General features: G+C 36.0%; 1 long non-coding RNA gene across 1 annotated transcript in view; it reads right to left on the bottom strand.

The window, feature by feature from the left end:
• Positions 1–25988, bottom strand: part of LOC105713370 (uncharacterized) — a 354073-nt gene that overhangs the window by 13047 nt on the left and 315038 nt on the right. Inside the window, exons 4-5 of the long non-coding RNA XR_010338179.1 lie at positions 1077–1204; positions 492–611 (exon numbers count right to left, since the gene is read on the bottom strand). This is a non-coding gene — a long non-coding RNA (uncharacterized LOC105713370). The remainder of the gene's footprint in view (positions 1–491; positions 612–1076; positions 1205–25988) is intronic.

Here is a 25988-nt window from a genome sequence, read left to right as displayed (position 1 = left end):
ACATGACCAGTCACCAAAATTTCTCTTTCCTGTGGTTCAAATGAGGTCTACTTCAGTAATCACAATTTAGCAAGAATCAACAGAGGAAATGCAAAACACAGTGCTAAAAAAATCTTTCACTCTTATTTATACAACAGCTTATATTGAGTATTAATATTTAAATTCTTTTAAAAAACCATACTTTTTCCCTTATTTCATCAATATAGATAACAAATATAATTTGTCTATTTAAAAAGAAGAAAAACAGTAGATAACCAGAGAAATTTAACACTGCCCTGAAATCTAAACATAGCATCTTTTTAATCAAAAACAACAGGTTAATCCTGGCTTTGGAATCAGAAAAATCATATTAAAAATGCAAACAGTGTGATCCATTCAAAACCTGAATATAGCAACATACAATCCTATAAAGCCACAGAGATTTTTAGATCAAAGCAAAAAAAGGTAAATCAAACCTGAAATGAATGGATTAACAGAAATGGGAGTGTTACCGTAATATTCCTTTATATTCAGTAACAGAGAAGCAGATTTTGTCAAATCTTGCTTTCTAATTCCCATCTGGAAAAGCCTTGCTCTGGAAGTGAATAGGTTTGAAGGAATGCCTTTGACATCTGCAAAGTTAAAAAGCATCAATAATTGGAATGGGCTTAATCCCTCATTCAACAGCAGGTACTTTATACACAATCATAAGAAGTGATGAAAGTCAGGCACAGATGTACAAATTGTTAGATTTAATCAGATTGGTGCTCTACCCCTGGTTTAGTCTATTCTGTTTTAGCTTCTACTTAACCTGAGTTAATGGAAGGAGATGGTCATATGTATAAGGAACAAATCCAGGTCAAAAATCATTTTGGAGATGTCAGGTGACAACTGAACTTAACCCATGAACCACCAGATATAGAAAGTTTTCATTAACAGTTCTTTGTGTATCATCATTCATGTTAGTCTATATTAAATTGATACTGTGAAAAGGGCCTACCTAGTGTTTGTGCCTTTGATATTCTGAAATAAGAAGAGACTGTGTCAAAGAGAAACAATAGTGGGTAGTAGGGTCAAAATAAACAGAGGAAATATACCTGAGACTTAGAGGCTGACAATACCAACTGTCTCTGATGTCTGAAATATTTACTGGAGCAGCACACACATTTAGATGCTCTTCAATTTATTCTGTATTCACAGTTCCAGCTGTTAAGTAGTCACCTCTCTTTCCAAATAGTGGTATGGAGATGGAGAAAGTAAGATGAAACTTGTAATTACACAATCAAATTACTGTATAGATTTAACTAGAAACTGATTCAAAAACGTATGCTTATCTATCAACAACTTATGCTTATTCAAAAACTTATGCTTATCTATCATTCCAAATTTTGGGAAAGTGTTTTTATTTCAATTATTTACTATTATTATGTCCTATTGGAAGTCTTAAGGAAAACTTGAAAATATTCTTTTTTTTTTTTTTTTTTTTTTTTTTTATTGCATTTTAGGTTTTGGGGTACATGTGAAAAACATGCAAGGTTGTTGCATAGGTGCATACGTGGCAGTGTGATTTGCTGCCTTCCTCCCCTTCACCCATATCTGGCATTTCTCCCCATGCTATCCCTCCCCAATTCCCCACCCCCCCGCTGTCCCCCCCACTCCCCCACAACAGACCCCCATGTATAGTGCTCCCCTCCCTGTGTGCATGTGTTCTCCTTGTTCAACACCCGCCTATGAGTGAGAACATGTGGTGTTTGATTTTGTGTTCTTGTGTCAGTTTGCTGAGAATGATGGTTTCCAGGTTCATCCATGTCCCTACAAAGGACGCGAACTCCTCGTTTTTAATGGCTGCATAATATTCCATGGTGTATATGTGCCACATTTTTCCTGTCCAGTCTATCATCGATGGGCATTTGGGTTGGTTCCAGGTCTTTGCTATTGTAAACTGTGCTGCTATGAACATTCGTGTGCATGTGTCCTTATAGTAGAACGATTTATAATCCTTTGGATATATGCCCAGTAATGGGATTGCTGGGTCAAATGGAATTTCTATTTCTAGGTCCTTGAGGAATCGCCACACTGTTTCTATAACATGTTTCATCAGAACCATTAAGCATATTATTGCCTATTAGATTCTTATTTATTTTATTTTATTTTATATTATTTTTGAGATCAAGTTTCACTCTTGTTGCCCAGGCTGGAGTGCAATGGTGCGATCTCGGCTCACTGTGATCTCCACCTCCTGTGTTCAAGTGATTCTTTTGCCTCAGCCACCAGAGTAGCTGGGTTTACAGGCATGTGCCACCATGCCCAACTAATTTTGTATTTTTAGTAGAGACAGGGCTTCTCCATGTTGGTCAGGCTGGTCTCAAACTCCCGACCTCAGGTGATCTGCCCACCTTGGCGGCCTCCCAAAATGCTGGGATTGCAGGCGTGAGTCACTGTGCCCAGCCCAATTCTTTTTTTTTTTTTTAATTTTGAGAGAAACACTCTTTTGCTCCCACTGGAGTAGAGAGGCACCATCATAGCTCACCACAGCCTCGACCTCTGGGCTGAAGTGGTCCTCCTGCCTCAGACTCCCTAGTGGCTGGGACTACAGGCACACACCACCATGCCTGCTCATTTTTGTGTTTTTTATAGAGACGGGGTCTCAATATGTTGTCCAGGCTGGTCTCCAACTCCTGGCCTTAAGCAATCCTCTCGTCTCAGCCTCCCAGAGTGCTGAGATTACAGGCGTAAACCACTGCACCTAGCCCAGATTCTTTACATGGTGCTGTACATGCTCTTGTAAAATAAACCAAAAACTTGGATAATAGATTATATAAGAACTAACACTACTAGAAATTGTTATTTTCAAACTCAGTCATACATGCAAATGTGCTTTTAATTTCTAACATCCCATATTGTACATACATATTAGTTGTCAGTATTCTTATACTTCCATAATGATAGAAATATCTTAAAATTAAGGAATTTAATAGTCAAATGGAGATTTACATTCAGAGAAAAGAAAAATACCCTTTTCAGTTTTGTCTCATTTTCATGCAAATAATTTTTGTTCTTACTCTCCCATCTTCATTAAATCTTGATTTCAGTATAAAAAATCTGCAAACTCCATATGCAGCAACCTCTCTCCCTCTTCTGACCTCAATCATACACAAAACTTTAAAACAGAATTATTTCTTACCATATGGGATCTGAGACTAAGATCAAACCCAACCTAGACAAATGCCATGCAGTAAGTTGACAACTGTTCCTGGAGTCCTGGGCAATGCCTAGGAGAGCGCCTGCCAGGGCCTACTGTTTTCAAACGAGTTTCATTTCTCTAACAATTTAAATCTGCCAAGAAGAAACCGAGACAATCAAGTTTTGTGCCAAAAAGCCCCAAGCTTAAGCGAGAGATGTATCCTCTCTTTAGCCTGCTGATGAGAGAGAGAGCAGAGGGAGAGGAAAGGATAAAGATTCATAATGAGTGGGACAGAGGCTCATATGCTTTTGGAATGCCACAACAGGACAATTTCTGGCCTTTATGATGTTACTTTGTTGAGCTTCATATCCAGAATAGAGCACACCCTTTTCCTCTTTCTGTTCTAAGTTCCATTACATTTGGGATTGAGTATTATCTATGCCATATCTTCTTCCCATTTCCCCATCCTCACCCTCCCACAACTGTGTCACCAGAGAAATATCCCACTACAGAGGCTCCTGGTCCAATTTTGAATTTAAAATCTTGAGGCCAAGGAAACCTTCCCAGAGAGACCCAACATTCTCTGCTGTCAGTTTCCTGGCCTTTTGCTTCTTATAGCACCTCAAATTCACCTTCAAAAAGGGAGTGAATGAGAAAGTCAGAATATCTATCACATGGACTACAATTTGTGAGAAAAGGAGAGCAAAAGAGAGGGCCTAGTGGTCGCTTTCTACCCCAAAGAGCCATATGCCCTGAGAACGGCTGAGAACCTCCTCTGCCAACCCAGCAGCAGCCTTCCTAACACCTTGTGTTTGAGAAATGAGAGACCTACTGTTTATTATCACAGGTCCAGGTGGTAAAAATCCAAAGTTTATCCAAGCAGATATCTTCAATCGTAATACCAAATTACAATAAATTGAGGTAAAATGTTGCTGTTGCAAATATACAAATGAGCTACAATGTGTACTATTTTGAGGTACAATATTTTCAGAACTACAAATTTATGATGCTTCTAGCAGCTGAAATATAATCTTTTGAATCATACTGTTCTGGATTCAAATCCCAGCTTACCTACCAAGTAGCTGTGTGACTGGGAAATTTATTTATAAATTGTCTGAGTTCTGGCTTTTTCTTCACAAGGAACATCAAAAACATATTTCACAGGGTAATTTTGTGAGAATAAAAAATCTGAGATAATTGATGTAAAGCACATAGGACTATTGCAAAGTTATCACTGATGCATGGTAAGCACTCCGTAAATAATAGCTATTAGAAGTTTTCCAATTTGGGATAAAAGTATGAAGTTAAATGAATTTGCTTATTTTGGCCTTAAGACAATCACTGCAAATATTTTGGTTTTGAAATTGTTTTGAGATTTTCTCTCAATTGTTTTCCATTTATCCTGAAAAATCCATTACTTATGACCTGATACCAGAGTCATGTAGAAGGCAGATTAGGAAGAAGAGCTTTATAATCACAACTGAGAGTGAATTTAAAATTGATATTGAGTTGAGAATAAACTGAGATACCTTTCTAGAGGATAATTTGGCAATGTCTGTCAAAGCAATCAAAATTTCATTTCTAGGAATGTACCAAAGGGCATTATGAAGATACAGTTCTAGTGATATACATTACAATTTTTTAAAAATATATTATGATACATCATACCAGTGGAGTTATGTAACCATTAAAAATATTGTAGAAAAATATTGAATGACATAAAGAAAAATCACTTAAGTGAAAAAATCATACTGAAGACAATATTACAGTATACTGTTTTTCATAGAGAGAAAGTCTTAAGAGGATATACACCAAAATATCAACATCTTATATCAGCATGGTAAGAAGTATGAATGATTTTATTTTAAGGTTTCTGTTCTTGATTTTCTGAAATGTAAATGATTTTTTGAACAAACATGTATTGGTTAGTAATTTGTAAATAATATAAAATAAATTTGAGTTTTAAATTTTGCTTTTTCATGGAAAATTCAGAAATGTAAATAATGATGTCTGTAAAGCGAAGCATAAATCCACACACAAATTTATCCACACGTATGTATTCATATTTTCTCTAAAATGCCAGTATATTGATATATATTATGTTTGCATACACAAGCATACTAACAGATGAAAAATTCCTACTAATTTCTCCTAGAAAATCTGTGTAAAATCAAATATTCATTTAAATCCCAATGTAAAGCTCTAAGAAATAGTTTCAGAATATCTTTTAATGCCTCTTCTTTGTAAAGTCTTCAAATGCTGCTGACCTTGCATAATAATTTTTTTCTTACAACATATCAATTATTGTTCTGGCACCTCTGGCCTACTCATGAAATCAATGAAGTATGAAATGCCTCTGTGCAGAGTAATATTTCATATTTGGTACTTTATGTATTAATTACTTTTCTGTTTCTGCTAATACAGTCTGGGGGAAAAAAACACCGCATTCTGTAATGACACATCAATGGGGAAAGAAGGAAAACAGCAAACGATTCCAATTTGCTGACCTATCGAAAGCTGCTAAGAGAAGAGAATCTCCTGCACCAGTTCCCTCTGCTGTCAGTGTCTCCTTCCCTAAACCAGCTGCTTAGCAGGTGAGGGGCCTTCTCATAGCAGAGCCTGGCTTTGCTGTGTTTAAAATAACAGATGCGAGGTTTGAGAAGCAAGTCATTCAAGTCACACCTCATTATTTTGAGCCTGACATACAAAATAAAATCCGAAATCCAAAGTTCAACTCAATGTCAACCAAAGATGGAATACAGAGTGCAATTAAAATATTTAACAATTTACCAAATTCTAATCTGCAAAGAGAAAAAAATGTGGGAAAATTCTAGTCTATTAAGATTCTATTTAGTTGCCACTTCAGCTGCCCAACAGTTAAAATATAAATCAGTTTGATAATCTGAGAGCAGCAGTTTTAATCCTCAGTTCCAGGGGTGCTCTCTTTCTCTCTCTCTCACTCACACACAGACACACACACACGCCAGTCATTCAGCCTGAACAGAAAAATTCAGGTGTCATGTTTCTTGATTCAAGAGCTGTGTTAAGCAGTTATAAAGCTGCTGTAATTTACAGCAAAGAATAAAGCTAACCTAAGAGACCTCAGCCTCAATTTGCTAAAACTTATTACACCTCATTGGCCACTGAATAGCCAAAAGAAGAAAAAAGAAAAAAAAAAACTTATCTGAATAAGAGACTTGACTAGTATTAGCCTAGTGAGAAATGATCAGCTTAAAATTGCTCTGGCTACATCATAGGTTCAGATTAACACTATTTATGGTGTTATGATTTCCTATTTCCTGAGTTATATAAAAGCCAAAGGAGCTACAGTTAACAGTACTAATGAGTCGATAGATGTTTTCAGATGTCTGTTTGACTCCTGAGTCTAATTAAATGTCTTAATATGACATATGTGGTTCTCCACTGAATATCCCAGCTGTGGAATTAGTATGTTACAAAAATACATATACACAATTATCTCACACTCTAGTGAGTTTGAGGTTATAAATATACCAGTTATATAGAATTCACTAACAGAGCACTTTGTAAAGTGCTATAAACATGCAAAATAAATGACCAAGAATGTGTGACTATTAATAACTAGCCTCTTGTTAATGACACCTCAAAGCCTTGTGAAGGAGAGTGCACTACTTGGATTTTGTACCATACCATCTTTAATCCATATTTTTCATCAGAGTTCTTTTGTAACAACATGTATTCTCATGTGCCAAAATGTTTTGGGTTAATGCTAAAGACAGGGGTAAAGAACTCATGGTCAAAATGTTATGATGTCAAAGAAAAGTAACAAGTGGCTGGTATACCCTAAATTAACAACCCAGTCCAAAATAATTCTAACAGTCTCAGAAATTATTCTATAATGGTAAATTTGGTGAGGTGAAATATTTGCCCACAACTTTACAAAACTTCCATTATATATTAGCAGATACGTAACACATATTCTTTGTAGTACAAATCCCTTATTGACATTGATTATTATACTAGAAAATAATTAAAATTTAAAAAATTTACTTGAGTGAGTCACAACATTTTTACATGTGTATCGGTTAATTGTAATCTCATGTGACTGGAGATTCTCAGATCTGATAACTTTCCAAAATATGATTCAGATACTAAAAATCACATTCATGACTAAAGAAGTAGGAGACATTCAAAGATAGTAAACAGAAATCTATAGTACATATATGCTTTAAAACATCTAGCAACACTTTCTTTAAGAAATACGTAGAAAAAACAAGGCAAATATCCCTTTACCTTATTTGCCCACCTCACCCTCATTGTTCAAGTATTTAAAAGGTTGGTATGTATTTGCTTTCTATTTTAGATTGCTTAATGTGTCACAATTTGTATATTAGTACAGTTTATTCATTTATGAAAAAATAAAGTGTGTATATTGGGATGATTTTAAATAAAATTTAAAAGTAATCATTTCTAGCCATTGTGGGTTTATAGAATTCTCTTAAATTTAGTTGATCTCAGAATTACTAAGGAAAATGAGCAACATATGTTCTGCTTAGAACATAGTACAATTTCAGAGTAAAATCAGAAGACTGTTGAATAGAAAGAAGACAAATGTTAATGTTGGGAAGCAGAAATCACTTCTCACAAGTCGTTGGCTTATAAAAATAAAATGCTCATCCTTTTCTGTTGTTCAAGGTGTAACTGTCCATCCTTGATACTACCCATGACAGTTATATAATACGCTGTTGGGAGAAAAAAAATGGAATATTTGAATGCCCAAGGATGCGTGCAGTATCATTCTACCAAAAGCTTCTAACATTGAAGTGTTTGTATTATTAACACCCTCTAAAATTTACTGTAGTGACTAATTTGCTATAGTCACTGGACAGAAATCATGTAGCATGATTTACACTACTACAAAATCTTTACTAACTTGGGCACCGTAAATTTGATCATTTAATAATTTAGTACTAAATCTCTTCTTTTAATGAAAGGAGGGCAATCATGATTATTATTAATGCTATTTTTAGTTAGTTTTAAATTATGCCATTATGATAAAACATTCTACTTAATTTAATATTTCAACTCAAAATTAATTTCCAAAGTCTTTAATTCTAGCCAGTCTGCATAATTACAAGGTATTGTAATACTCTTGGAATTGAATTTCAAAAGTGCATTTAACAACAGAGAATGTTAAGTGAATATCTTATTTAGGTATTGTAGCTTAGAGTTGCTCCTGGTTTTTCAGACTTCCAACAGACAGTATTCTAAATCAGAAATCAATTTTTTTTAATTTTCAAAGAAAAGATAAACAATAGATGAAGCCATATATATCTGTTTCTGATAAAAGCACTGCATAAAGTACTGTGATGAATTTTCTGTGTGTGTTCTTTCAGAACAGTGCTTTTGAAAAATAAACAACAGTTAACATGTCACCTCAGAATGCTCTCATGTGTCACCTTCATCCAATTTATGGTATCTGATGAATAGAAAAGTGAATTTCGACATTTTGTAGAAAGCAGTAGTTATTTCACATGCTGACAGGTGTTAATGTACAAGCAACTTGCAACTTAAGACCACCATCTACTGGTTTTGCCCAATGCTGCAAAAGCTACAGTGTAATATCTAACGGATTGATTTTAAATGCACCCCACTAAAGAATTTACCAACACTCTTCTTCTCTATATGTGTTTGAAGTTAGCATATACCCTTAGAGATTTTGTGCTTGCATTGTGTGATTTGTTCCATTATTTTCTCAGTTACCCAGACTTGAAATTCTGCCTTTGCCTTTTCTGATTAAAATAGAAGCAATCAAACAGAAATTCCCCCATCTTACCAACACAAAATATATCCATTTACCTGCATTACTACTTGTAATCTCTGCCTTTCTTGCTGTTTCAATAGAAGGTGTGGTCCTCCTATCAAAGCTCAGGTCTCCACTGTACACTTCACCATGTTTCAGCATTCTAAAAAAATACCTTTGTAATTATGACATTATTAACTTTTCCTCCTCCATTTGATCATTTTCATTAGCATTAAAAAACCTTTAGGTTTGTGCACTAAAAAAAAACTTCTTGAAATTTTACTCACTACTGTCCCTTTATACTATCCCCTTCACAGTGAAAATTATTGAACAAGGTTTTCTATAGTCTCTTCTCTATTGCATTACCTTCTATTTTCTCCTCAACTAATTCCTGAAAGCTTTCTGCCGCCTCACCTTCCACTGAGATTGCACATTGAGATCACCAATGATTTGCATGTTTTCACATCCAACAGTAACACTTTTGCTCTTATATTTAGAGACTTCTCAGCAGCATTGGCCATAGTGACCCCTTCTGTCCTCAAAAGCCTCTCTGGATTTGGCTCTCAGATACTTCACTCTGCTGGTTTTTCCTCCATCTTCACTGGCCGTTTCTCTGCTGGCTCCTTATTCTCTGCTAGATTTGAAATATTGGAAAGTCTCAGACTTTGTAGGTGGGGATCCTGCTCTTCTTTTTTCTACACCCTCTCACTACGCAATTTCATCCAGTTCCAAGGATTTAAAGAATTCCAAATTTCCAGTGATCTCAAATTTATTTCTCTAGCCTTGAACCTCACCTGAAATACGCTTTTCCATCCAATTGACCTGTTGACATTTCCACTGGAATTTCTAATATGTGACTCATTAACATGCCTCAAACAAAACTTCTTAGATTTGCAAAACTTACCTTTCTCCTTTTTTTAACAAACATCAATACATCATAATTTATCTTGTTGCTCTAGAAAACTTATCAGCATATCACAGTCTATCCAGTTGATCTAGGAAATATTTAGAAAACCTTTCCTTTCCTTTCCTCTCTTTGGTATATCGAACCCATCAGCAAGTCTTGTCAATTCTACCTCTGAAATATTTCCCAAATCGTGAACTCCGTCTCAGTAGCTACAAACTGGACTTCTACTATTGTCTCCTAACATATTGCTTGGCTTCTACTCCTGTCATACTGCAATTCCTTTTTCACACATTGGTCAGAATGATTTTTTTAAAAAACAGAATTTGTATTATGCAACTGTTCTATTTAAACCTTCCAAATTAAAACCCCTAAGCACCTTGTATAATGTGGGCTATGTTAAACACTTCTCAGTCAGACTGCCTACGTTTGTCATTTGCTGTTTGACTGGTAAATTGTTTGGTAAGTCTGTGCCTCGTTTTCCTCATCTTTAAACTGGGGACAGGATAATGATAGTACCCAGCTGTACACAGTTGTGAGGAAATGGTGAGTTAATTGCTAGGAAACATTTGTACCAAAGGTTGGAAAGCATTGATAAGTGTTAGTTGCTTCTCTGCCTCTTCAGTTAACCTTCCTAAAACACTGTTTTTATATCACTCCCTCACTCATCACACCCTGCAACCCTGCATGCAAAAACTTTCAAGACTACCCAATGCCCCCAAAATTGAGGCTTCAATCTGTCTTTCAAGGCTTTCCTCAACATAGTCCCTATAACTTTTTTTACATTACTTTTCTTCATTCCATCATATGAACACTTCCATTCAGTGCAGTCCATGCGCACACATTTTATTTAAGTTAACATTAATTAAACACATGTCTTAGAGCCAGGCATTGTTGTTGGATACACACAAAAGTGAAAGATGCCTCCTTTGTTCTCAAACTCCACAGTTTCCTAAAGCTCCTATACCAGTCAGGATTTGCCAGGCACAAGAAAAAGAAACTGACTCTCAAAAACTTAATAGGAAAAAAATGTATCAAAATGTATCAGAATTGAAGGAAAAGCTGGAGCAAAAAACAAACAAACAAAAAACAACAACAAAAAAAACCATGACAGACTCAGACAGGGTAACAACCAAAGTAGAACCTAAGTTACAGGAACTAAAAAATAGTATCATCAGGGTCCTAACACCAGGAAAAGTGAGTGTAAACAACTTTTTGGCCTTGTGTCACTCTTTGTCTCAAGAGCCAAATCCCAGGAAAATAACATTTAATTAACCTGGACCAGGCTGCATGCCCACTCTTTAGTTACGGTAGGGCACAGTAATCCCTAGTCTTACCAAAATGGTATCCAGAGGAAGAACCGTGCCTCTTTTACAGGCACAGTTTGAACCTTAATGCCTTTCTAAAGTCTTCATCTGCCAGATTTCAATCATCATTGTCTTCTGGAAACTTATTTATGGAAGTTATTAATTTGCACTGACATTCAGCACTTGGCATTACTTTCTTACATGGTAATTTTCATATTTTATGTAAACATTATAAATCCTAAAAAAAAAAAAAAAAAAAAAACAAGAGAGAGACAAAGATTCAGTTGCTCCTTGTGGAGCAGCATTTTTTTTTTCTCTTTTCTGAGATGGAGTCTAACTCTGTTGCCCAGGCTGGAGTGCAGTGGTGTGATCATGGCTCACTGCAACCTTCGCCTTCTGTGTTTAAGCGATTCCCCTGCTTCAGCCTCCCGAGTAGCTGGGATTACAGGCACCTGCCACCACGCCCAGATAAATTTTGTATTTTAGTAGAGATGGGGTTTCACTGTGTTGGCCAGGCTGGTCTCGAACTCCTGACCTTGTGATCTGCCCGCCTCAGCCTCCCAAAGTGCTGGGATTACAAGTGTGAGCCTCCACATGCCCAGCCAAAGAGCATTATTATACCTTCAGAACTTTTCTTTGTGTATAACAAGAGTAAAGTGGAAAAACATCCATGAATGTTGTCCATACTGGTTATCTGAGGGGAAACAGACACATCTCCCTGAACAGATCTTTTATTTCTGCTGTGTTCTTCAAGTGCACCCCCTTCTCTCCCATCCTCCCAGTAGCACCAGGGATTAGATTTAGGCAGAAAGGCTGGGGTATCACTTAGTATCTATGAGTCCTGGGTTGCCTCCTTTAAGGCTTGCCAGCTAACACCTTAGAAAGTAGTGATGTTCTGCAATAATAAGGTATAAAACAGGTTTACAACATATTTTCACCTTTATTAACTCATTTAACCATGTCATTTCACCAAAATATTCTATTTAGCACACACAGAGGGGCTCAGAGGCTCTGGCCAGCCCTGGGTTCACAAAGCTAAGATTGGTTATTAGAGTAGCAAAGCAATGACCCAGAGTTGAGATACCCCCAATATCACCTTCCAAGCTACTATACAATTAGCTTAGTTATTATGTTTGCTTTTTATTTTCTGTTACTCCACTAGAATATAAGCTTCTCAAGATCAGAGATATTTATGCTTTGTTGCCTGATGTATCCCAGATTTCTAGTTGAGTTTAGCAGAATACTTAAAAGAACCAGTCAGACTTGCATTATAACCCCGGCTCCACCACTTGCAAACTGTGACCTAAAGCAAGTTACATATTTACTTTGAGCCTCAGTTTCTCATTTCCTAAATGAAAATAAAATAGTGCTCATCTCCTAGATTTGTTAGGATTAAATGAGAAAACGTATGCAAAACACTTAGTATAGTTCCTGGCCCATAGAGAGTGACCAATATATATTACTATGATAGTCAGTATTTATATTTTTATGGGGGACCTACTGCTATGATCTAAATGTGTTCCGCAAAATTCATGTGTTAGAAACTTAATCCTCAATACAACAGTCTAAGGAGGTTAGGTCTTTGGGAGGTTTTTAGGTCATGAGGGCCCTACCCTCATGAATGGATTAATGCTACTATAATAAGGGCTTGCAATAGCAGGCTCACCCTGTCTTGCCCTTCTGCCTTTTACTATATAAGGATGACGCAAGGATGCCTAGATGCTGATATCTTAATCTTGGACTTCCCAGACCTCAGAACTGTGGAAAACAAATTTCTGTTCTTTATAAAGGACCCAGTCTGTGTTACTCTGTTATAGCAGGACAAATGTACTAAGACATGTATTATAAAGGGTGTTGAGAATCCTTATAGCAATAAGATGTGATTTTATAATAGCTTTCAAGTATTTCGCAGTCTAGACCTCAAACAGATAAACTAAAAACAAGATATGATATGATATAATGTAATATGATATGATATAATTGATATAATATAAGGGTAAGGCCAAAACTCAACACAGGGAAAACAACACTATTATGCCCTGAGTGGTCCAGAATGGCTTCCTGGCAGAGATAACTCTGGAGAGATATCCACAGGACTATTTAGGAGTTTTTAGGCAAAGAAATATGAACAAGTCATTGTCATCAAAAATAACAGAATTAATGAAGTGCAGGATGATTATAAGCAGTTTATAAGAGAAAATTTTTCAAAGTAGGGAAAGTGAGAGATAGGATTGAAGAAGTAGGAGCTACGTAATTCAGAACTTAGTACAAGAAATTTGAAAACTTGAACTTTCTTCTTTTGGCAATATGGAATAATAGGATGTGTTTAAAATAGAAAACAGCATAACGAGACATTCATTGGCTGAGTCACTGGTAACTGAATGGAAGATGAATTTGAGGGGACAAGATCAGGCAACAGATTTCAATTAGAGAGTTACTATAAAAGTCAAGGTAGAAGACAACAAGGGGCAAAAATCAGGCAGTGTAGAGGAGAGAAGAGGTTAAAGAAAAAATTAAATCCCTAGGACTGGCTAATTGAATGGGGTTTAGGTTGAAGTTGTTATGGAAGGTAGTCATGGGAGTCTAAGAAATGAAAGCACTGAAAAGGGAAGCTCCTTTTGGCCAAATTCTTTCCAAAGCAGTTTTCAAATAAATCATTCCAGGATACCTGGTGAGACAGTGTTCATTTTCAGCTGATCTTATAGTATCATATACCTGTTTTTTACTTTCTGATGGCACAGATATGTCTTCGAGGACTTACTAGTCTCCATTGGCTGTTACTGTCTTTTATGGGCAGGATTTGCATTTTAAATGTGTTCTTTTTAAAATTCAAGAACAGGATCAAAAGAAACAAATTTCTGAGTAGGAACCAGAAGATGTGAAAGTACTTCTTGTTAAGTACTGCAAAATGGATTCACTACTCTAGCCTCAGTTTCTATAGCTGATAAATAGTAGAATCTATGCCTTCCCTTCAAGTTGAGCAATTGAGCAAGATATGTAAGAACATTTAGCAACAATAACCAAAATCATTAAAACAATCTTGTCCTTTTAAAATATCAAATGTATTGTCAAGGTGGTTTAAGAACTGGTAACTGAGTGAAAGATGAATTTGAGGGGACAAGATCAGGTAACAGAGATTTCAATTAGAGAGTTACTACAAAAGTCAAGGTAGAAGACAACAAGGTGCAAAAATAAGGCAGTGGAGAGGAGAGAAGCGGTTAAAGAAAAAAATTAAATCCCTAGGACTGGCCTCCTGCCCCTATTTTGTAAGGTTTTTAAACATACTTAAATTAGCAAGTATTTGTTGGTATCCAACAGCATGCCAGACTCTCTGGCATTTAGGATGTTGCTTATAGCATATCCTTTTAAGTTATAACTCACCAAGCTCTGAAAATTGTCACATTTTTTATTGAAGCCCTTTCACTTTTCCTTTCCATTAGTTTTCACATCTCAGTTTTATAATCCTTATCCCTAGGAAACTAAAACCTTGCTCTAGACCTGATTGCACAGTGAGACTTCAGGATAACCATTAGTGTCACATAAATATCAAATATAAATTTCAAATAGATAGAATGCACATGAAAATCAGTGTAACTTTGCAGGATCTGTGTTCTATTCTTATTCATTTTCCTACTGTACATATGACAGAAAGGAAGAACTCATTATACATTTGTTGAATGAGTAAGTGAAAATATTGTCTTACTCCAGAACAAGGTCTAGATCTGGTGGACTATAGTTTCTAAAATGATATTGAACTAGTAGAGCAAAAAATCTGCCTCAATTTCCCCCTTTCTTATAACCAGAATTCCTTCCAATTCTTCATCACTTCTTCCTATGGCAACTATGTATCTTCTTTGGCAATACCTATCATGAAACTATATACCATGACAACTGGATTGAGACAGAATTTGGTCTCTATCTAATTCCTCTAAATCATAAGGCACATAGATAATACTATATTTTATTTTGGCAATGTGTGTGTGCACTGTGTAACTTCATAAGCAGCAGAAAGAAGAAATCCACAGGAATCCTGTAGGAGGGGGAAAAAGAAATATTTTCCTTGTGTAGAGAAAATAAGTATTAGAATATAGTTACTTAACAGATCTAACAACAAAATTTTTCTGAGTAATTTTCATTCATCTTGAACTACATACAGACTCATAGTTCCTCCAAGCCATCAACAGCTAAGACCTGAAGTAGGATCTGGGCCCCTTCATGGGTCCCAGTTTTCAATCTTTGGGAAACTACCACATAAACCTTATCCTGAAAAGCAAAAGGTAAATAAACTGTTTTAGATTTCTGCTATATACCTTGCTGTAGATTAGATACTTTTATGAATTTACACTAACTTGTGATCCTTATGGGAGCAGCCATCTTGAATGTGCTGCTCGAGATTATATCAGAGCTTAGTAGTGCCAAACACACAGTACGTGTTCAATAATAATAACAGTAACTAAGATTGGCTGGGTACTTTTTACATGTCATGCACTGCTCCAAGCACCTTTTATATACTAATTCATTTTATTCTCATTCTGATACTATACTCTCCATTTTATAGTAGAGAAAACTAAACCTAAGATTCAAGAATAAAGTAACTTGCCCAAGGTCACACAGGTAGCAGGGCTAAGATGCAAATCTGAGCAGTCCAACTTTATAGCCTATCCTTAATCGCTGTATTAGACTTGTTGAATGAATAGGTTAACATTGTGCCCTTTAGAAGCTAGTAACTTTTTATACTGGGATGGTTCTGAGGTTGATGCAAATGTACCTTTTCCAAAGCCATAGTACTTACCTTCTGTTACCCAGATAAAGCAGTAAGTTTTCCTTCTTGCTTCGTAAATTTCAGGTAAAGCCTTTTTCCCCCATACTTCACCTCTTGTTCTTCACAGCTCAGTACTAATCATCAGCCCATAATGCAGTGTAGAATTGCCAACACCATCCTGATGATGTAGTTATTTCCAATTGGCACTTGGGAGCAGTGAGGATAGGAGGCATTACTCATAGCCAAGAGTACAGATGTTTCTAATTGCTTTCCATTACCAAGAATAACAGCTGTTTACATCTATCAGCAAATAATTCACAAGAGCTCCAGACTATTAAGATAACACACCCCACCTGGTCACCATCACAAGTTGTCAAGGCCAAGATAGAGGCTGCCAGAATTCCCTTCTGCATCTCTGTTCATCAACTGACAGCATGTGTCACCTTCAGATATCCTTATGCTTCCCCACAAGCTCTGGCTTCTTGGTGGCCTGACACATCAAATGGACATATGGATTCTTCATGGCTTTGCAGTAAATGTTTTATGGCTATCTTGCAGCCAAGGGCAGCTGACATAGAGAAGCAAGGGACTTGCAAATAGCCTGATGAAAGAATTTCTGCACTTTTTTCACAGAAGAGGAGTACATGTTCTGCTTAGAGGAGTTTCACAGCTGCAATATGCTTAATTTCTTTAATGCATCCACAAATTGCGTTAGGTGATAGATTGGAGTTCAGTAGCATCCCAGGGACCTGGTCACATGCTTAAGATACAATCCCCAAAATGGACAGACAATGTTCGCAGTTCAGTAAACTTTATCACATAGTTTTATTGACCACAAAAGAAGACAAATATTAAAACTCATTATAGATATTAGGGTTAAAAAGATCAGTAGTACCTCCTTGCTGACACATTGACCCATGTTTACAGACTAGTTTAAAGTCATTTAGGCATTTGGTCTGTGCTATTTTTTTCTATAGAGACAACTTCAGAGTCTAATCCAACTCTCTGTGTTTCTGCTGCACCTGAACTTATGTCTGAAATTGGCTTTCTATACATTCAGACACATTTTTTAGTCCATGGATTTTAACCTATTACAAATAATGGAGCATCATCTCTTCAAAACTACACAAGTGTTTATGATGCCATGTTAACTAAAAAATTTCCTCATGGCTTGTTGTTGCTTATCTCCAAGGTGCCCCCCCATCAATTCCTGCCTTCTATGTATGTACTTGTATGTCACTCCCCCATCGAAAGGTGGAATCTATACAGTCCTTTGAATTTCGGCTGGCTTCTCATTGCCTGAAACAACAAGATATGCCACAAATGCTGCTTTGCCAGTTCTGGGCCTAATTTCTAAGAAGACTGGAAGTTTCTATTTTTCCTTTTTTGGAACTCTCTCTTTGAGGGAAGCCAAATGCCACGTAAGAGCCCTTACTACCCTGAGGCCTCCAGGCTGTCAGGAAGCCCAGAGTAGCCATGTAGAAGAACTGTGTGGAGAAAAAATGATAATGGCGGCCCTCCTCAACTGTTCCAGCCACTCTAGAATGCCAACCATTCCAACCATCTCTAGCAATTCAACTTGTCCCAGTTGAGGCTCTAGATATCATGCAGTACAGACAGGTTGTCCTTAAATTATTGACCCACATAATGTGAGCATCAGAAAAAAATGTTCAATGTTAGGCAACAACTGGCAACTGGAACATACCCCCCACCTCACTTTCCACGAACATCTGTTAATTTCTTAGCATTACTCTATAATACTGATGACATAACCCCTGAGCTAAAAACCTTCTTATTAAATCATAATTCATACATTAAATATCATTGTAGTTTCTAATCAAAAGAAAAAAAAAACAAAAGTTAAGTGCTTATAAAGCACCTTTCTCTTTTTTTTCCCTCTAAATCTGTGTCTCATTCCATTGTCAATGAAGAGTTTACTATATAGTTTTGCTCATAAAACAAGCTATTATATATTTTAGGCCTCTGCTTCTGCACAGGATATCAATTCAAATCACTGTACTTAGTTTTTCTGGTCTAAATATATATCTGACAGTCTGGTTTAAATTAGAATAAAATCCTCACTTCCTTCCAGGAAATTTGGTTCTTTTAATAGAACTCCAACAAGTTTGGAAAACTGTACAAATTCTCTTTTCACAACATCAAATATGAATCTGTAGATGCTATTGGGAAAAGTACTAGTTTTAAAATCTAAAGAAGTTATTGTATTACTTACAAATATGTTTCTTTTATCTTCTTTTATTAATAGAGGGGAAAGTTCAAAATCTGTGGAGCCTTATTTGTGTATATAACATACTATATATACATATATATATATATACACACACACATACATATAATATATATGTGTGTTGTGTGTGTATATCTTTTATATATATGCATATATTTGTAAGGAGAGTTATAATATATATTAACAAATTCATGGCATTCATTTAGTCACTTTACATCTGTTTAATGGTCATGAGAAGACTACTGCGTTAGAACAGAGTCTCTGGATTCTAGCTCACCATGCCAGCCTCTCTACCATACCCCCTATCTAGTTCTCAGAAGACTGGCATGATATCATGAGTTCCCTTTCACTTCTCTTATTCTAACATACTCTTACTGTATTTTCTTATCTCATTGCTTATACATTAGTCAAATGAATTTACACAGCCTAATTTCTATTGTAGAGTATTTTAGTAAAAAATTTAACATTTCAACATTACTTAGATAAACATTGTTTTCTTAATTTGTTCTAATTTTTTAGCAAAATTAGGAAAGAGCTAGCTACTTTCTTCTTAATAACTTTAGGCTGCTAAAGTGCCAATATTAGCTCACTCTTAAAGTTGAAAAGAATTATTTCCCCTAATTAAATTCAGTTATTTATCAATGGTACAAATTTTCTTAAACTATCAAGAAATCGCACCATTTATTGTTCAGAAGAGAACAAATTTTTATGTTCTCCTTTATCAAAAAAAATGCAGTGTCCTTAATTACTCCTTAATTAAGTACATAGTGTACTTAATTACTTCAGTTTAGAGGAAGAAAGGATTCCTTATGCAGTTATTTTGCCCACATTGAGAGTCTTCAAAGTAAAAATGTCTAAGACACATAGTCACTTCTTTTGGAGTCAGTATTTCTTTTGAAATTACTTGTACTCCAATAAAACACAGAACCTTTACTCACCAACTGCCCAGTCTTGAGTACAGTAAAGAACTCTTCTCCAGGATAACTTTGGACAGGGTGATGAAGCAGAGAAAGATCTGGCCATTAGCCTTCTTGAGAAATCATCATTCACCTCTTGTAACTTTACCCTCAATCTTTCATTTATACTAAAGTGATCTTTAAAAGATCTAATGGAATCAGAGTTCCACTTTTTGATATGAACTTTACAATTGTAAACTTTGTAAATATCAGAGTTGATTATGATATTGACTATTGATTATGATATTTTCTACTGCAAAATGAAGATGGCAGTTTCTTCTAGTTTTAAGCAAATACCTATTTGGAGGCAAAGGATGACACTATTTAAAAGTTGCAGTTTTCCCAGGTACAAGCTTCTTTATGATAAAATTTCATAACTGCAAATATAAGTCCCCTAGATTGCACTCTGACACAACAGCATCCCTGAGTTTGTATCATAGTTTTTAAACATTTTATTTTGAAATAATTACAGATTCACAGGAAGTTTTGAAACAGTAAAAAGAATCCTTCGAACCTTTCATTCAGATTCACCAATGCTCCACATATTTGAAATTTCCCTTTTTCATTGTCCATATTAAAATACCAAAAGATAAGTATATTCTTAATAAACATGACAAAGTTGCTCTCACATTTGTCTTCAAGAGCTGCAGGAAGACAGCTAGTTATTAATTAGATTGCAAGTAGGATGATGCTAATATAGTACTGGTGAACATACTTGTTTCCAGGCTGGCATGATATGGCATGCAAGTTGGCATGCAGTGTTATATGAACATATGGCAGGCAGAAGCTGCTGTTTCCTCCTAGGAAACAGCAAAGCAAACGTCAGCTCCCACAGTACTGAAGACATACACCCTAAAACTCTCCAGTGCTGTTGAGGGCTTGGTGTACATGCCATTTCCCTGTCATCAGGATGGGAAATAAACTCTACATGTGGTGTCACGCCAACAACTATAGGAACTGAAAGTCTGTTTCCCCAAGAAGAGGAGGACACAACCAGAAGTTCTCACTGAAGCTGCTATGTCAGAGTACAATCTAAGGGACTTGTATTTGCAGTTATGAGATTTCATCATAAAGAAGCTTCTACCTGGGAAAACTTCAACTTTCAAATAGTTTAATCCTTTGCCTCCAAATAGGTATTTGTTTAAAATCAGAAGAAACCGCCACCTTCATTTTGCAGTAGAGAAAACAGAAACATTCTATGACCTCTCCAAATGTTCAGAGTCCAAATCTGGTTAAATATTCAAGGCTTTCTACTTTTTTAGAATTCTACAGCTAAAGCAATTCACCCTTCATTACTAAGCCTCTCCCCAACGTAATAATCTTCACTCTCTGAACATTTATCCAACTTGCACCTAAATCTCTACCACTGAAATCCATTTTCTTCATTCTATTTTCCATGGCAGAAAAGCATATTTAATATGTAATAAACTCACATCTTTTTGAAGATTATTATTAATTTTTTCTCACCTTTCCCTTCATCAAACTATATAAATGAATTTTCTTCCAGAAGAAGGTTATGAAACAGGTCTGTGTTCTTGATTATTTATATTCATATCTACTCAAAGGATTCCTATTTGCTTAAAAATATAAGCTTGATACAATGTGAGTAAATTATCTGCATTCTATGAAGTATACTACACAAAGATAATTTAGCTAAACATGCTTTTTGTCTTTCACTGTACTTTTTAAACAAATAATTTAAAATCTATGATTTGGTGGAATATGTTATTAGAAAAGACCTTACTGGTTTAATGGAAAAAATTCTTCATTGAAAGAGTGAAGCCCTAATTACATTCACTAAATGTCCCTTTTCCTTCCTCCTGGTCTTTGCTTTCTACTCCCAAATGGAGTAGTGACTCAAAATAGCTAATAGAGAACAGTAAGGGATGAATCTTCTGTGAATCACTTATCCTCAAAATGGAAAGTTCTTATACCAGGTATTTGGAAGAGTTCTTCAGGTGCCTTCAACTGAAAGAAGACATTTTATAAAATTATTCTTTCCCTGTGCCAAAGGATTCTTCTGTGTTGGAAAGTGGGAAACTGTCAGCTTCTGTAAGAGCTTTGCTTCTGCCTGCCTCTGTTAGCCAGTTGCAGGGACAAGCATGCCAAACTGTGAGAGAGCAGGGGACCTGGGGTGCCTGAACTAGCAATTCCATCATGCTGAGGGGTAAAAACCCGAGCAATCACTAAGACTACAAAGCTAGGTTTCTTTTGTTTCTCTTCAGACACTCCTGAGTATTTGATTTTTATTCCTATGGTTGTTACTGCTGTTGGATGTTTCTATGTTGATTTGTTGTTTTTCCAGAGAGGGAGAGTTCCCATCAGGTTGCCTGCCAGGCAGAGCAGAATGCCATTAGGAGGAGAGCTGTGGCCACTGCTCTGTGTAGTGAGCTGCCTCCATCACGGGGGATTTATCTATGCAAGTGCCGATCATAATGGATTCCTTCACTAAATGATTTTGGATGAGCAGGGCTTTGGCAGAGGCCCTGCAAGTCCCACATTCTGTTATAAAACTGAATGCCCATGTAATGGACTTTAAGGAGAAGTGGAGATGTGAGGGCAGGTGGGTGGGGGAGAGTTATATCTAAAGTGGCATAGACAGCCACCCTGGAGATGGGGAGTAGAGGAACGTGAGCTTGATATTGAGTTTTCCTAACTGGCAAAAGGACCAAGCATGGACCCAACTAATTCAAAGGAACAAAGAAAATTTTTACAAGGATATCAGTCGTAATTCTAAAAGGGAGAAATAAACAATAAAGAAACACATATTTTAATAAGTGGGTGTAAAGTGCTCTAAAGAAAAATATAGTTGAGGCAAGAGGATTGCTTGAGCCAGGAGTTTGAGACCAGCCTGGGCAGCAAAGCAAGACCTTCATCTCTACAAAAAATTTAAACCACCAAAGAACAAGGCAAATACAGCAGAATCTGTGGATAAGAGAGTGAGACAAGGCAGATCAATGTTATTTTGTAAAGCTTGGTCATAAAATTCCTCTCTGATAAATTGAAATGAGTTAAGGAGTAAGGGTGTAATCCATGCGTTTAACTGGAGAAAGAATGTCACAAAGAAGAAAGAGTAAATGCAAAGGCCCTGAGGCAATGGCTGCTGAGCAGGAGAGTTTACGTGTTCAAAGAACAGCAAGATGCCCCTGTGGGTATAAGCCATATATATACCCATATATATACACACACACACACACACATATCTCCTACAGGAATGTTTTCCTGATTCTATATGTCATTCATATCCTGTACTTCCTTCAAGATTGTTAAAATTATGTTTTAATTTTATGAACTTTCATTGAATATCTATTATGCACCAGTCACTGTACAAAACAAATAAAAATAACATGATTTTTCTTGCTTTCTTTTTGATCGATACAATCATTGTTCTCTCTCTTATCTAAATTCTTATCCTATTCATAGTTTTTAACATGCATCTATGTATTTTGAGTATTTATGCCCTAGGTATTCTCTGGCCAATTAATTTATTTAAATTGTGCCATCCCTTTTGTATGTAACTTTCTCAAAGGTGGGAACAGTTTCTTCTTTCTTTCATATCACTAGTTTGGAGATAGATACATAATACTCATTTAATAAATACTTGGTGACTCTGTAAGCTTATTAGGATTGAAAACTGCATTTCCTTGGAATAGTAGGGCTCACAAAATATCCTCACATCCTTTAGAATACATTTACTATACAAACTTGGGTGTGTTTGGCTTCTATCAATAAAAACTCAGCTAACAATGAATTAAACAAAAAGGGTTTTTTAAAAAATTATAAAAATCCATAATTAGACAGTACCCAAATTGGTTCAGCCACTCAAGAACACAGACTCTACTACCATTTTGTCCTAGGCTTCTGGTAGCAAGACTCATCCAAAGAAAGAATACAGAACTAAGAATACTTGCAGAAGTTAGATTTCTCCTTGTTGTTGAATAGCAAGATGTTTCTCACAAATTTCCCTTTCCCTCCCTGTATATTACTAAAAAGTACTTAGTTACATGGCCACCCACAGAAACAAGTGAGACTAAAAAAGTGACTAGATTTGTTCAGCCCTCGTGAAAGATGTGGCAAAGGCAGAGGGAATTAGGAAGAACAGCTATTTGATCAAACATTTATTTGTTTACAATATTAGTTTAGCTTGTTTCTTCCAAACTTATTAATTGTTTGCATAGATCTCTAAGTCTAAAACATCACATGATTCTATTTCCCATATCTAGAACTCTTATGTTTAGCTTGTCTTTGCATGTTTTTCAGCAGAGGTTCTAGTTCTTTCTTGTATCCACTAACATAATTGGAAATTGTATTTTTCATGCTTGATTATACAGTCTTAGGTACAAAGTATCATTATAATTGTTTAAAGTCTAGACATGAATCCATTGATAATTTTATTCCCATAAATTTTCAGTCCACACCAGTATATTCAAAAGATTTTAGGTTCTACTCAAATATTCAGTTTGCTTTAATAGTCTTTTGAAGAAAAAAAAAGAGAGAGTGGGTATCATCGGGAAACACTAGATTATAGACAGATATGTAGGCTTCTTAACTTTAGTATTTTCAGCCATTTTTATGTGCTAATATTTAGTCCATTCTTCAAAGGAGTATATAATATGCAGTATTTTCAACATATTTAACTGCATGATTTATTTTTTCAGAGAGCATTTTGTAGAACCAATGTTTAAAAGAAAAATCGTTTCAGAATGCTGCTCTGGATATCTACACACTTAGATGTCATTTCTGTATAAGACCTGAGGAATCAGGTCTTTATTTTAAATGGCACAGAACACAATTATACTACCTAGTATAACACAGAACACAATTATACTACCTAGGTTAAACTTCATAGTCTCACTGGTTTCAAAAACTCTATATTCTTCAAAGTTCAACTTCTGAGTAATTATTTCCCAGTTGATCCATGTATGTGAGTTCAGGTCTAGCCCAGGAAATAGGTGCACTGTGCTCCTATTCTACTCCTGCCTCTTCTCCCAAATAAGTATTAAAAATTAATGTGAAAATCATGGTCACCTAAGCTTCTCTATTCCACTGATTCCTAGACCATATTCTTAGACCTTATTCTTTATATAGTTTACTTGGAGAGTAAAGTGACTACAGTATCATACAACTTTCTGAAAATTCACACTGTTGTCTATTGAAATAGTAGAATCTTAGAAAGGGTTTTAGCCACTTGGTTTCACACTCAGCCAAAACAGCACCTGAAGCATACAAAGAAGATGGTCATGTGGTCCAAGGGTATCAAGACACACTAAAAGTAGAAGTGCCCAAATTTACTAATGTCACCAAGATGAGGGACTGCATTAAAAATAATAATACCTAGGCTGTTCATTGTGTATAATGAAATCTTTGTTAGAGTATCCTCAAATGTCTTAATGGTGCCACTTTGTTTTAGCCCTTTCAAAAGACATTAATTTAAACCATATATCACTGTGCTCACTAATGTAATTGTTAACCTTTCTTTTTTATTTTCACTTCAAGGCCTACTGATATAGTTCTAAAAAATGACATATAGTCCTAAGGCCAAAGGGTATTTACAATTGGTTTTTATAAGGGAATTTACAATTGGTTTTTATAAGGGGATTTACAATTGGTTTTTATAACACTGTAGATGTAATATTATGAAAAGACTTTTAAAAAGTAATGTAAATGTGAAAATAATTTGCTGTTTTCTTTTTTTTTTTTTTTTTTTTTTTTTGGTGGTGGTGGTTGTTGTTGTTTTGAGACAGAGTCTCACTCTGTTACCCAGGCTGGAGTGCAGTGGTGTGATCTTAGCTCACTGCAACCTCTGCCTCCCAGGTTCAAGCAATTCTCCTGCCTCAGCCTCCTGAGTAGTTGGGATGACAGGTGCATACCACCATGCCCAGCTAATTTTTGTATTTTTAGTAGAGACGAGGTTTTACCATGTCATCTGACCTCATGATCCACCTGCCTCAGTCTCCCAAAGTGCTGGGATTACAGGCATGAGCCACCGCGCCTGGCTGATTTGCTGGTTTTAAAGGAGTTTTCTAAAACAGTGCATCTTTTGTTCTTTCCACCAATGTTTCTAGCCAAGTAAAGACAGTGTTTGTAGAAATGGAGAAATAAAGTAAGTTTCTTCATTTGGAGGACTATAAGTGACTCCCCTGAAGTCAAAAAAAGAGTAGGTGCATCATCAGGATTTCAGCTCTGATTTTCTAGATGAAGTTGAGTTTCCCTTTCTTTCTTGTCAAAGTTTATTTCCAGGCCAAGCCTGTGTTCAGGTTAGTTTCAATCAGTGTTTAGCAGAGATGGAAATCAGATGGCTACAATCTAGGGTGGAGAGTCAAAACAGGGACTCTATGTACACTGTACCTAAAATCCAAATCCATCCTACCCTTCCCTACAGAGAGTCCCAAAATGGCCTAGTCAGGTGCCAATCAAATGCTTGTTGTTGGGGTTTGGATAATCTGGAAGCTGATTTAAAACAGAGCATTGCATTTTGGATAGATGGCAGCTGTGGTGGCAGCATAGTTTTTGCATCTTCCAAAATCTTCACATTAAAACAGATGGCAAAACCAAAACCGATGGACATTTATAACAAAACTAAATGACAAAGAATTCCCATTAACCTTAAAATAAAAGTGGATGAGGACAAACCATCAACAGTCACACAATGTATATGTTACTGGCATCAAAGAGGAGAAAGCAGAGGAAGTAATAAGATATCTTATGGGGACCTCAGATTAGGATAACCCCCAAATACCAAACAAAGATTCACTGGAAAGTGCAGTGAGCCAAATCAACACAGAATATAAAACTGTGAAGGTTTTTGCCCAATCCCATAGAGGGCGAAACTAACCAGCCTACAATTAAGCTAAAAGTCCTTTGCA

Source organism: Aotus nancymaae, unplaced genomic scaffold (genome assembly GCF_030222135.1).
Source record: "Aotus nancymaae isolate 86718 unplaced genomic scaffold, 86718_ANA_hifiasm-v0.15.2.pri h1tg000006l, whole genome shotgun sequence".
Classification (NCBI taxonomy): Eukaryota; Metazoa; Chordata; class Mammalia; order Primates; family Aotidae; genus Aotus; species Aotus nancymaae.
This window is presented reverse-complemented; position numbering and strand designations above follow the sequence as displayed.